Below are 11,365 nucleotides of genomic sequence, written 5' to 3'. Positions count from 1 at the left end.
TCAGTGAGACCCTGTCTCTAGTAAAATACAAAATAGGGCAAGTCATGTAACTCAGTGGTTGAGTGCTCCTGAGATGAATCCCTGGTACCTGCCTCGCCCCACCAAAAAAGAAAAAGAAAAATCTTACCCACATGAATCTGAAAAAGTCAACATAATTATTTTTCTTTTCCCTTTAGGAATGTGCATAATATCGAAGATGTACATTTATGTGGGAGTGATCTAAGTGATAAAGCACATAGTCAAATTCTCATTTTATTCTTGGAAACTCATTTGAAATAGTATGATATATGGAAAGAATGTTGACAGAGGTGTTAAAATATTCATTGACTATGTGAACTTTTCTGTGTTTAATTTTTTATCTTTGAAAGTAATTGTTGAAAGGGTAAAGTTTCTAAGCTGCAAAGCCTGAGTTAAAATGTAAAAGACTGGGCATTGTAAAGTTTCTAAGCTGCAAGGCCTTGAGTTAAAAAGAGAAGGACCAGGTATTGTTAAGCTCCTCTGCCACACCCAGAACCTGAAATTCCTGAGGCAGTTAAGACAACGTCCTACTGGCCATTTAGCCTAGGGCCCTGTGCAGCTTGAAACGTAGGCATACAGGGCCCGAACCAATCAGTTTGAATGTATACCCTGCTTAGGAGTGACCAATCACCCCTGCCCGACCTGTTCCAGCCAATGAATGTGCTAATCATGTATGAGAGTTGTTGTTCAATTTTCCCGAACCTCATGCTGATTTGTTCTGATGTATACAAAGCCCCCGCCCTCCCCAAAAAGTGTACTTTAAGTACTGCTTAGCCTCTGCTCTGGGCTCTGGGCTGCTCTCGCTTCTTGAGTGAGCCTGGAGCCTCAGAGCGCTGAATTGGATCCTCAATAAATCCCCTTCTGCAATTGCATGAATCAGTCTCTTTTCGCTGGACCCTTACAATTGTAACTAATTTATTATTGTTGTCAAATAAAGTGATAATATATATATAATATACCTGGCATAAAGTATTTACTAAGTAAAGGCTTATTATCCTTAACTCTAGAGAATAAACATTTCTACTTCTAAACTTGTAATCCCACATTCAGGTTTTTAAACATTACATTCTCAATCAATGCTATTTTAAAAATTGACTAGAAATGCATTTGCCTAATTAAATTGGGATATACATTTGAGACCAGCTATACCTGTGGTTACAAGCTATACAGCAGCTATATAGAAAGTATTATTATCACACATTTTTCATGTCTTATTCATCAAATATATTAAATGCTATGAAAGAAGTTCTCTCTTGGAGGTTTATATTCAAATCTCTATGTATTTGAAACAATATTTATTTGTGTGTGAAAAAATAATAAGACATTTAGTCTGCAGTGTTGTTTAGTTTCTTGTTAGTGATATTAAGTACTTTGAGTTCTAAGAGACATCTAACTAACTCTGAATTCTATACAATAAATTCTAAAAGTCTCTTCATGAAAATAGTATACTTTTAATAACTGGTAGTAACTTTCGAGAGGCAAATTTTTCCATTCAGTTTAATCTAAAACTATGAAAAAAAATAGGAATCTTATAAACATTGTAATAGAATAGCTTGTTCAGGTAATTAACTTTTTAAATATGATCATACACACAAAAACAGTGCTTTCTCTTATGTATCCTAAGAAGTTAAGATCATTCTTTGATAGTGATTTATTTTTAATACAAATGCCCATGGTATGTTTTAAATTTTTTTAATATCACCTGATAACCACTTTAAGTTTTGATATCTGCAACTTTATCAGGCTTTCTCAGTGCTTTGCTAATACGTCCCAACAGTGTGGATATGTAGTAGACAGCCCCTTTAGAACTGTTAGCTGTCTAATGAAAAGTGGGCTCTATTAAAACATCTGTAGCCATGCCTGTAGATTCAAATTTCTGACTCTTTATTTAAATACTATATAGCAAGGAAGTTAAAAAAGTTCTTTATAATCAAAATGCTTATTACCTTCAAGTTTCTGAGTTTAGGTTTTTCTATATCAAATCTGTTTCTCTTCTTTTCTCCTTCCTTATGTGATAAACCAGTTTTGTTACCACTGCTGCTTTTGCAACACAGTTGGCTTTTCCTTTGTTTACAGAAATTTCTGAATCTCTGACACTCTAAACGTTTAATATTGAATATTAATAAAAACCCTTGTTCACTCACCTCATTAAGATTAGAGGTACTCCTGGAGTTTGAATCCTAAAACGTGTAGCAACTAGGAATACAGCCTTCCTCAATCTGTCATCTTGACTCTATTCTAGAGTTTATTTTTAAAGTAAATAGAATAACTCAGAAGTGGCAGCTTGGTGTAGAAGGGGGTTTTATTGATTTTCAAAGTGCCATAATAGTAATTTTACTATTATATATGAGTTCCAAACTTATTATATAAAACAGAAAAATTGCTATTTGTATTTATAATAAGAACAAAACAATTATGTACAATTATAATAAGAACATAACAATTATGTACCCTCAAAATAAAACATACTAATCAAGGCTTACAGAATTAATTCTAGAAGTGACTAAAGTCCTGACCTGAGATAAGGTATTCTAACACCCTCTGTGGATACCTAGAGAAACACTGAAGCAAAGTGGAGTTGCAGACCTGAGGTTGTGGTTCAGTGGGTGAGCATTTGCTGTGAGGCACTGGGTGCAATCCTTAGCACCACATAAAACTAAGTGAACAAAATAAAGTAATTATGTCCATTTACAACTAAAAATTTTAAAAATATATATTAAAAAGTGGAGTTGCAAGGACCTATATGATACTGGTGCATTGAAACTTGGGAATAGGTTCTTGATCCCCCATACTGAAGATTAAACAAGCAACAGATGTCAAGGCAAGTGTGTGAAGAAAGTTTTTTCTAAGTGAAAGAGGACAGATTCCTCTGGTAGAGAGGGGACATTGGAGCCAAAGCCCATGGGAGGAGGTGTGACTTGCTTTGTTATACATACCAAAAGCATCCTCTTTAATCTTTGTCTTCCCCCATATATATGTGACTAGGAGCAGGGATGCAAAGATTAACCTTTAGCAACCCATTATTCTCTCTTCGGTATCAAGACATCATCCTTTCCACTCCCATCATTCATTACTTACACTATCAGATCTTTGCCCCCTGCCTTAATTTGCTAAGGAATGTAACATATGCAGTCCACTTGGGCCAGATGGGGTTGCAAGCAAATTGCTTTTTGGCAAAGAAAACATGTGGAGGTCAGCACAGTAGACCTGTTTTATAGAATGATTCTCTTAACCTCATTTTCACCATTCTCTTTCAGTGCCCCCTGAAGGACTTTGGGGTCTTAAATTCTTTTAGAGTATTTGGATGTTGGCTCATTCTGGCTACTTATTGCTGAAAGGTGGTGATGTTGGGGGAAATGACTGTGGAGTGGGGTGGCTGAGATTGGGGGTCCCTGATTGTTTCATGGCTATGGTGCACTAACTGCCTGGGAATGTTTCTATGTAAAAGTACTGGATGCCTAGTTGCTACAGTTATGCCTTACCTGAAGAGGCTCTATGCCTTAGCCTACACACCTTGATCTCAGGGACATAGATCCCTGGAAGAGAGGCATTCTGAGCTCTACAAGACAACTCCTATGTTTCACAGCACTGCTAATTCCAAACCTGCCTGCTTAACAGTAACTTTAGACAGTGGGCTTCTTGGGTGCTAAAAGAAACTCCACCAATCATTGCTATAGTGAAATAGCTACAAGAATGTTTCCAGCCCTCTAACTTTCTAGTGCACAAAGGACAATACCTCTAACAGTCCTTTACTTCTTTTTATTATGTATTTATTTATTTATTGTAGTTATGTATGGACAGCACAGCTTTGTTTACTTTTATGTGGTGCTAAAGATCAAACCCAGTGCTGCACATAAGATAGGTAAACATGCTGCCACTGTGTATTTGTGAAGTATTCCACTGATGTGAGTTGTTTAGCTTCTTTTCACATACTTAGCCAGCCATTCAGATTTTATCTCTGCTCACATACTCTGATCATATTTCAACTGAGATTTGTTTCTTCTTATTGATTTGTAAAATGTCTTAATATTCTGGCTACTAGTCTGAATAGTGGCCATAAGAGCAGTCAATGTAGGCATAAGTATGCAATTTTCTTAGTGTGTGTGTGTGTGTGTGTGTTATTTAAGGAAACCTCCTTTGCCTAGACATTGTAGAGGTAAGTGCATGTATTTCATTTTAAAATTATCATAAGGGAGGCATTTTAATTTTTCTGTATAGTTTAAGGTCTGGATCTGATTTTATCTCTTCCTTATGGATAACTAACTATTCTCAATATTTTACAGTCCTATTTTTCTCCATGTTTCAGTGCCACAAGGTCATATGCCAAGCTGTTATATATTGATTGCTCTATTTCTAGCCTCCTCAGTATATTGTCCTCTTCATATATTCTTACGATAATGCCAACTATTTGAATAATGATAGTTTCATAGAAAATATAATCTGAAAATATAATACCTTGGGCTGTAACTCAGTTGTAGAGTGCTTGCCTGGCAAGTGTGAGGCATTGGTACCATCCTCAGCACCACATAAAAATAAATGAAATAAAGGTATTGTGTCCACCTACAACTAAAAAATTTTTAAAAAAAATCTGATCATAAAAATCCTCTCATTATATTTGTATCTCATTATTTCAAATTGGCTTATACACAGGCCTTTCTTCAAGCTTTCAAGTGAGTTTAGATTAGCTCATCAAGCTTCAAGAAAAATGGCACTGGACAGTACTGTGTGTTTCCTATTATCCTACTACCTTTTCTTCTGGACACAGAGTTGAACTAAATTTCCAGTCATATGGCCAATATCAGTCATTGTTATCTGAGCAGCTATACTGCACCTACCTCCAGGCCAGCTAAAAATCCCCCATTAATGGCATTCCAAACCCCTTTTACTTCCAGACAATTGGAGGTAACTGCAGAGACCCTACCATCCTCCTGTTGAGGACATGAGCCTACAAGTTGAAGGACTTTAACAGGAAGCGCCCTCATAACAGAAGTAAAAAACAAACCTATATTGTGTTAAGTTGCTGTTTTTTCCCTATTTGTCATGGTAACTAATAGTCCATAAGTGACCACAGAGCTCTTATGAAGTTCTAGTAGAAAAAAAAATGGATGGAGGTGAGTGGTCAGATTTAAAACATAAGGCCATCTCATCCATGTACACAGTCTAAATTTCTATTGATTAATTCTTCTTTTGTGACTTTAAATAAGATTACATTTTTTCCTATTAATTTTTGCATATCATTTTAAAAATCTAGTCTATGGATCATCATAGTTCTTCTTATCATGGAAAATGCATTTTATAAAGTCATATATTTTTAGAAGTTTTCAGGAGCTGGAAATGTAGTTTGTGCTAAAGCACTTGCCTAACATGATGAGATCCTAAATTCAATCCCTAGCACTGGAAAAAAATTATACACACACACACACACACACACACAAACATAATGGTGATGTACAGGGGATTGTATTATATATATATATATATATATATATATATATATATATATATATATATATATATATATATATATAATTATAAAATTTAACACACATAGACATATATTTTGAAGAGTTTTAATAAATTATATAATTGTGGACTATGACTAGGCCCCAGCAACAGAACATGTTCATCTCCCTAAAATACTCCCCAGCAGCCCTACATAGTCACTTTCTGTTTTCACTACTACCACTAGTCATTCACTAGGCTGTTTGGTGTCTGTAGCTTTGCCTTTTTTAGAAAATGCCTACAAATGAAAGTATGACTATGTCATCCTCTCTTAGGTATTCTATGTATTAAATTTGAAAATTGGTTTAATGTCATCCTTTTGATTGTTCCACCTTTAATTTCTTTTCATTCTCTTTGTTTAGTGGTTACCTCTCCACACTTGAGATACTGGTGATGGAACCCAGGGCCTCACAACATGCTAAGCACTTTCTTCCACTGAGTAACACCTGCAGCTTCCCCTCTTCTTAAATATTGAGACTTTGTCTCACTAAATTGCTCAGGTTGGCCTCAAATTTGTGCTCTTCCTGCCTTAGCCTCCAAAGTCACTAGGAATACAGGCAGATACCTCTGGGCCCAGCTCAGGATTATCCTTTGTTAACATAATCCTCACTTAAAAATCCGAAGTTAACAAATTTCTCAGAGTAAGCAAGGAATTAAAAAGCTTTAACCCTTCTTAGTCCTGTCCTACAGAACTGTCATGCAAATCCATGATACAGGCATTAAAAAATTATGATAAGTACATTGTATTTACCCACTGACTTACCAACTTCTTTGTTCATTATTGCTTCTGGATACAACTGCATCCTGGGTCCAATTGGTTTTTTCAAAGTCCCTATTTTGTTAAGTTATTTATCTGAAAAAGTGTCTCCATTTTGTCCTCATTCTTCGTTTTTTTTTTTTATTATTATTCTTTATTTATTTTATGGTGCTGAATATCAACCCAGGACCTTCTGCATGTTAGGCATATGCTGTACCACTGAGTTCCACCTGCAATTACTTGTTCTCATCCTTTAATGATCAGTTAGTAGATGTAGAATTATTGGCTCATCAGTAATTTCTTTCAGCATTTTTGGATATTATTTTGCTATTTTTTGCTTTTGTTGAGAGTCTTACGTCTATCATCTAATTTTAGATCTTGTGCCTTTAATTTGTTTTTCTCTGTTTTCCTCAAAGAAGTTTCTTTTATTTTCATGTTATATGTTTAGGTGTAAATCTATTTTGATGTAGCGTACTGAAGTTTTACTGTATTTTCTGTCTGAAGATGCATGTCTTTCATCAATTCTGCTAGAATTTCATCCTCACCTTATTCCCTTTCCACAATCTTTTTGTATTGCACCAAAATGTGTTGGCACATTCAATGGGCATTCTTGCCCTATCTTCCTTTCCTCTTAAATATTTTATATCATGTTTTCAATTTATCCTTCATGCTCTATTTCAGGCCATTTCTTCAAATATATAATCTAAGCTTCCCAATTCTCTCCTCATTTGAACCTATCCAGCTTTTAACCTCTACCATAAAGACTTTGGTACTTTGAAAATTATATTTTTCATTGACTTTGATCCTGTCTAAGTTTTCCCCTAGACTAGAAAACAAAATCATCTCAAATAGACTCCTGAGTTAAAGGTAGCTCAGGACTATACAGTTTATTTTGGTCAGAAATTTGCCTAAAAATCCTCTCAGCATGTCATAACTTCCATTAGCCTGAGTCATTGGTTCTAAATAGGAACAACTTTTCCCCTCAGAGGCTATTTGGAAGTATTTGGTCATTTTTGGCTTTTATAGTCAAGGAAAGAGGAAAATGCTATATGCATTTTAGTAGATCTGCCAAATGTCCTCAGTGCACATCACACACTCCTGTCATTAAAAAAATCATAATGCCAATACTGAGAAACCCAGTTCTTACAAATTCCATTTCAGTTTGAAGTTGGTTGTGCTCTTTGATGCACATTTGCATTAGGCCAGTACATTTTCCTGGCTTTGATTTTTGGCAGTGTATGAATAGAAGATTTTTGCCTGCAGATTTCAGGACATTAAGACCTTCAAAAAATGGAATACTCTGGTATATTTTACATGAGGCAAATATCTTCTATAAAGCTAAATTTATGTCACATTTATTCCATGAATAACTTATGTGGATCTCTTATCAATTCCCGGTGTATTAGTGATAATAAAAAAATATACCCTGAGAGCACCCACTTTGTGGTTTAACAGAAAGTATGGAGATATGTCCAAAGTCACTGGACATGTGGCACAGAACAGGCAGAAAATTTTCGGGGCTTCCGACTAATTACTTTATTACTACAAAGCCTTGTATCTATAACACATGCCCACTTCCACAGTCTTCTGTGAAATATGCTTCTAATTACATGAAAGCTGCAGTTTAACTACTTGGGAAGTTATAGCAGAACAAGTTGCCAATTTGGTTAGTTTGCTGTCCATGAGCACATCCCTGGAATGCTGGCCTGAGGGAATGGACCTAGAATCAGTGAACTTTGATGGAGGGAAGGAATCAGAAAGGAGAGTGTTGTAGCTGCCAGAGAAATGTGCTAGCTTGGGGAAGGTTTGGTGCTTTCCATATATTTTTTAAAAAAATATTTATTTATTTATTTATTTTAGTTTTCGGAGGGGACCCAACATCTTTGTTTGTAGGTGGTGCTGAGGATCGAACCTGGGCCACACGCATGCCAGGTGAGCGCGCTACCAGTTGAGCCACATCCCCAGCCCTGCTTTCCATATCTGACAACAGGGTGTGGAGCATGTTTTTACCAAAGACCAAATTTCAATAAGCCTGTATAACTTATTTAAATTACCGAAGTGTTTTGTAGGTGAATTCACACATTTGGAAGATGTTTGGATAACAGATGTTCTTTGGAGAAGCAGGAAATGTTGATCAGGGAAGGGGAAATATCCAGCCAGAATGAAAAGTTACACAAAAGAGATGAACCACTACAGGAAAAGAAGAGTCGTTAGACAGAATTTGGGACTCTAAATAAACACTAACAAATTCATGGCTACAACACAATAGGCATTACATAATCACTCTACCCTTTGGATAGGACAGGCCCCAAATACTTGCAAATATTAATACATCACCATGTATTTATATGATAGCCTTACATTATGTTCTTTGTTTTAGAGTTGAGGGAATGGAGCAAAATGTTGTTGAATAAGATGCTCATGTATATTCAATAAGTTGCATAGATTTATGTGGAAGTGCAGTCTCTACAGCCCTCACAGTTAGACAAAGTGCATTTTGGCTCCCTTCATGGGGAATAGGATTTTTTTTTCTCATGAAGTGTATCAACAAATAGATAATCCCTATGTCAATTATAAAAACAGTCCATTCAATGTCCTGTGAAAATGAAAGTACTCCCTAGTGATAGAAGCATATTGGAGAAAAAAAAAAAACTCACCTCCTTATCTCTTTATCTCAGCTTGCATGGAGACATTTTACAGTGCCATACTTCTATCCAAAATTTTAAAAGTATAGTGAAGTTGTAGAGAAATTTGATTCCAGTGTATTGCTGGTGGTAATACAAAATGGGTGCGGCTACATGAAAACTGAACAGTGATTCCTCAAAAATCTAGATTAAACATGTGACCCAACAAGTCAACTTACTGGCATGTGCTTCAAAATTTCCAGGCAGGTTTCTTGGATATATGCACAGTTATAATCATAGCATTATTCACAGTAATGGAAAAGTGATCACAATTCAAATGTTCATTGATAGATAAATGAAAAGTGGTCTGTATGTACATCACAAAGGAAGAAAATTATTTTTCCCATGAAAGTCTTTCCTGCCTTCCCCCAGTACTGGGGATGGAACCAGGGTCTCAGGCATGCTAGACAGCACTATACTACTGAGCTACATCCCAGCCCTCCCTTGCTTCTTCTGAATGCACTGAATTTTAGAGTAACCAAAAGGCTGTATTTGATGAGCCATTTATTCTTTACAAAAGCTTCCAAGCTAATAACTCTGGTAAGAATGTTCACATTAGCAAGTGACCACTTGGAATCCTCAATGTGATAACTGATTCCAATGGGGACAGCCAAAGCTGAATCATTAGAAATGGGTGGATTTTGATTAGGAAGTTTACGAGAGGAATCAGGCTTTCCCCTCATTAAGTAATGTAAGGAAATGTCAGTCTTTAAGAAAATTGTATTGAAAGATATGATATCTGGGGTTTACTTTAAAATATTTAGGAGGAATAAAGTAGAACTAATATGGCTTAACTTTAGAACTGTTCAGTCTGGTGATAAGTGTGTGGAGCTTCCCTATATACTAATTATGTCTCTACTTTTGTCCATGAAAACTTATAGGGTAGAGAGATGTTTTTATCATGACAATAGAGAAGGAATAAGGTCCACTTTTGTTTTTAGAAGTTTCAGAGTGAGATGTGAGAAGTTTCAACATATTCACTCTTATTTCTATATACTAAGTTTATAGTAGGCTGTAATAACTAAAATCCAGACTGGAAGGTAGGCAAGATTTATTTTAATGAAAGTTCCTAATCCAAACAACCAATCAATGAACCAAATTCAGATGCAAAAGATAATGAAAGGAGTCAGTTGGTTTCTATCTGTCCCAAATCACTTTTCCCATGGTCTTGAGTCCTTGGAATGCTTTGTAGAACATTCAGATAATACTTCCCATAACCTTCTGGAAATAATGGATTTGCAAAGTCCACACAACTTGGAAATTCATTTTTCAAACCTCAGGATGCACTTGAATGTCCAGGGGGAAAGTGTAAGAAAGGAAAATTATCCCACTTAACAACAGCAGGAAGGCAGCTAGTGTTGCCACTATCAGGGCACTCCCAACTTCCTGAACATCTGGCTTGAAGGGCACATGGAAAGACGAAGGGAATTCAATCCCCTCCATGCTTATGATGGAATAGTAATTCCAGAGCACAACAATTAAGATACAGCCGCTAGCAGTGATGTTCAGAATTCCTGAAGCAACGAATGGATTGCAGGTAGCGTTCTTCTGAAGGATTCCCATGTACACATTCCTCAGGGCAAGGACGATAAAGGCTTTCCCCAAGAGCCCCAGGATGTTGGCAGCCAGCAAGAGGTGCTGACCAACACAAATGCTGGGTGGAAGGAAGTCATCATGGTAGGTGTATTGGTAACACATTTTGCTTTTGCTGGTGTTACTTTCATGGTTGTAAATGCATACTCTCCACATTCCCACACAGGTAACACCAGAGGAGGCGGGAAGGGGATGGTGGTTCATGTACCACATTCGCCACTCCACGAGGCCCATGGAAATGCCAGACAGGATCCATCCTACAGTGGCAATAGCAAAGCCCGCTACTTGGCAATTGGCACTACTGACGAGCCAGACCATGGCAACAGCATATATAGTTCAACTGCAAACAAATACAAGGCATCATGAGTGTGGTATCCTCTGGCTAGGATAGCCCCCTGTGGGGGAACAGTACTCAGACAGAAGGAATATATTCAAGAAAAAAGGCATTTTCCCTCTCAATCAGCTGCTGGGAGTGCAGGTTGAGCAAACTTTGTTTAGGGCTATGTGGCAATATTTGCCCAGAGCTTTAAAATATACAAACCCTCAATCAGTTCCACTTCTGAGCATTGCTTCAAAGCCATAATTAAGTCTGGCCAAAACATTATTCACAGATATGGTCAGTACAGCATTCTTTGTAATACTGAAAAACAGGAAACTACTTTACGTCTAACAATTAGTTAAATCATTTATGCTTCCAGCCACTCTATCAAGCTATGTGCCAACATTAAAACTCTCGGAGGGCTGGGGTTGTGGCTCAGTGGTACAATGCTTGCCTAGCATGTGTGAGGCACTGAGTTCGATTCCCAGCATC

The 11,365-nt window shown here is 36.7% G+C and overlaps 1 pseudogene; it reads right to left on the bottom strand.

Moving 5' to 3' along the window:
• Positions 1-10,230: 10,230 nt before the first annotated feature.
• Positions 10,231-10,872, bottom strand: LOC144251192 (claudin-34 pseudogene; annotated as a pseudogene).
• Between the last annotated feature and the right edge of the window lie 493 nt (positions 10,873-11,365).

Source organism: Urocitellus parryii, chromosome Y (genome assembly GCF_045843805.1).
Source record: "Urocitellus parryii isolate mUroPar1 chromosome Y, mUroPar1.hap1, whole genome shotgun sequence".
Taxonomy (NCBI): domain Eukaryota; kingdom Metazoa; phylum Chordata; class Mammalia; order Rodentia; family Sciuridae; genus Urocitellus; species Urocitellus parryii.
Note: the sequence above shows the minus strand (reverse complement) of the source record. Positions and strands in the feature narration are given on the sequence as shown.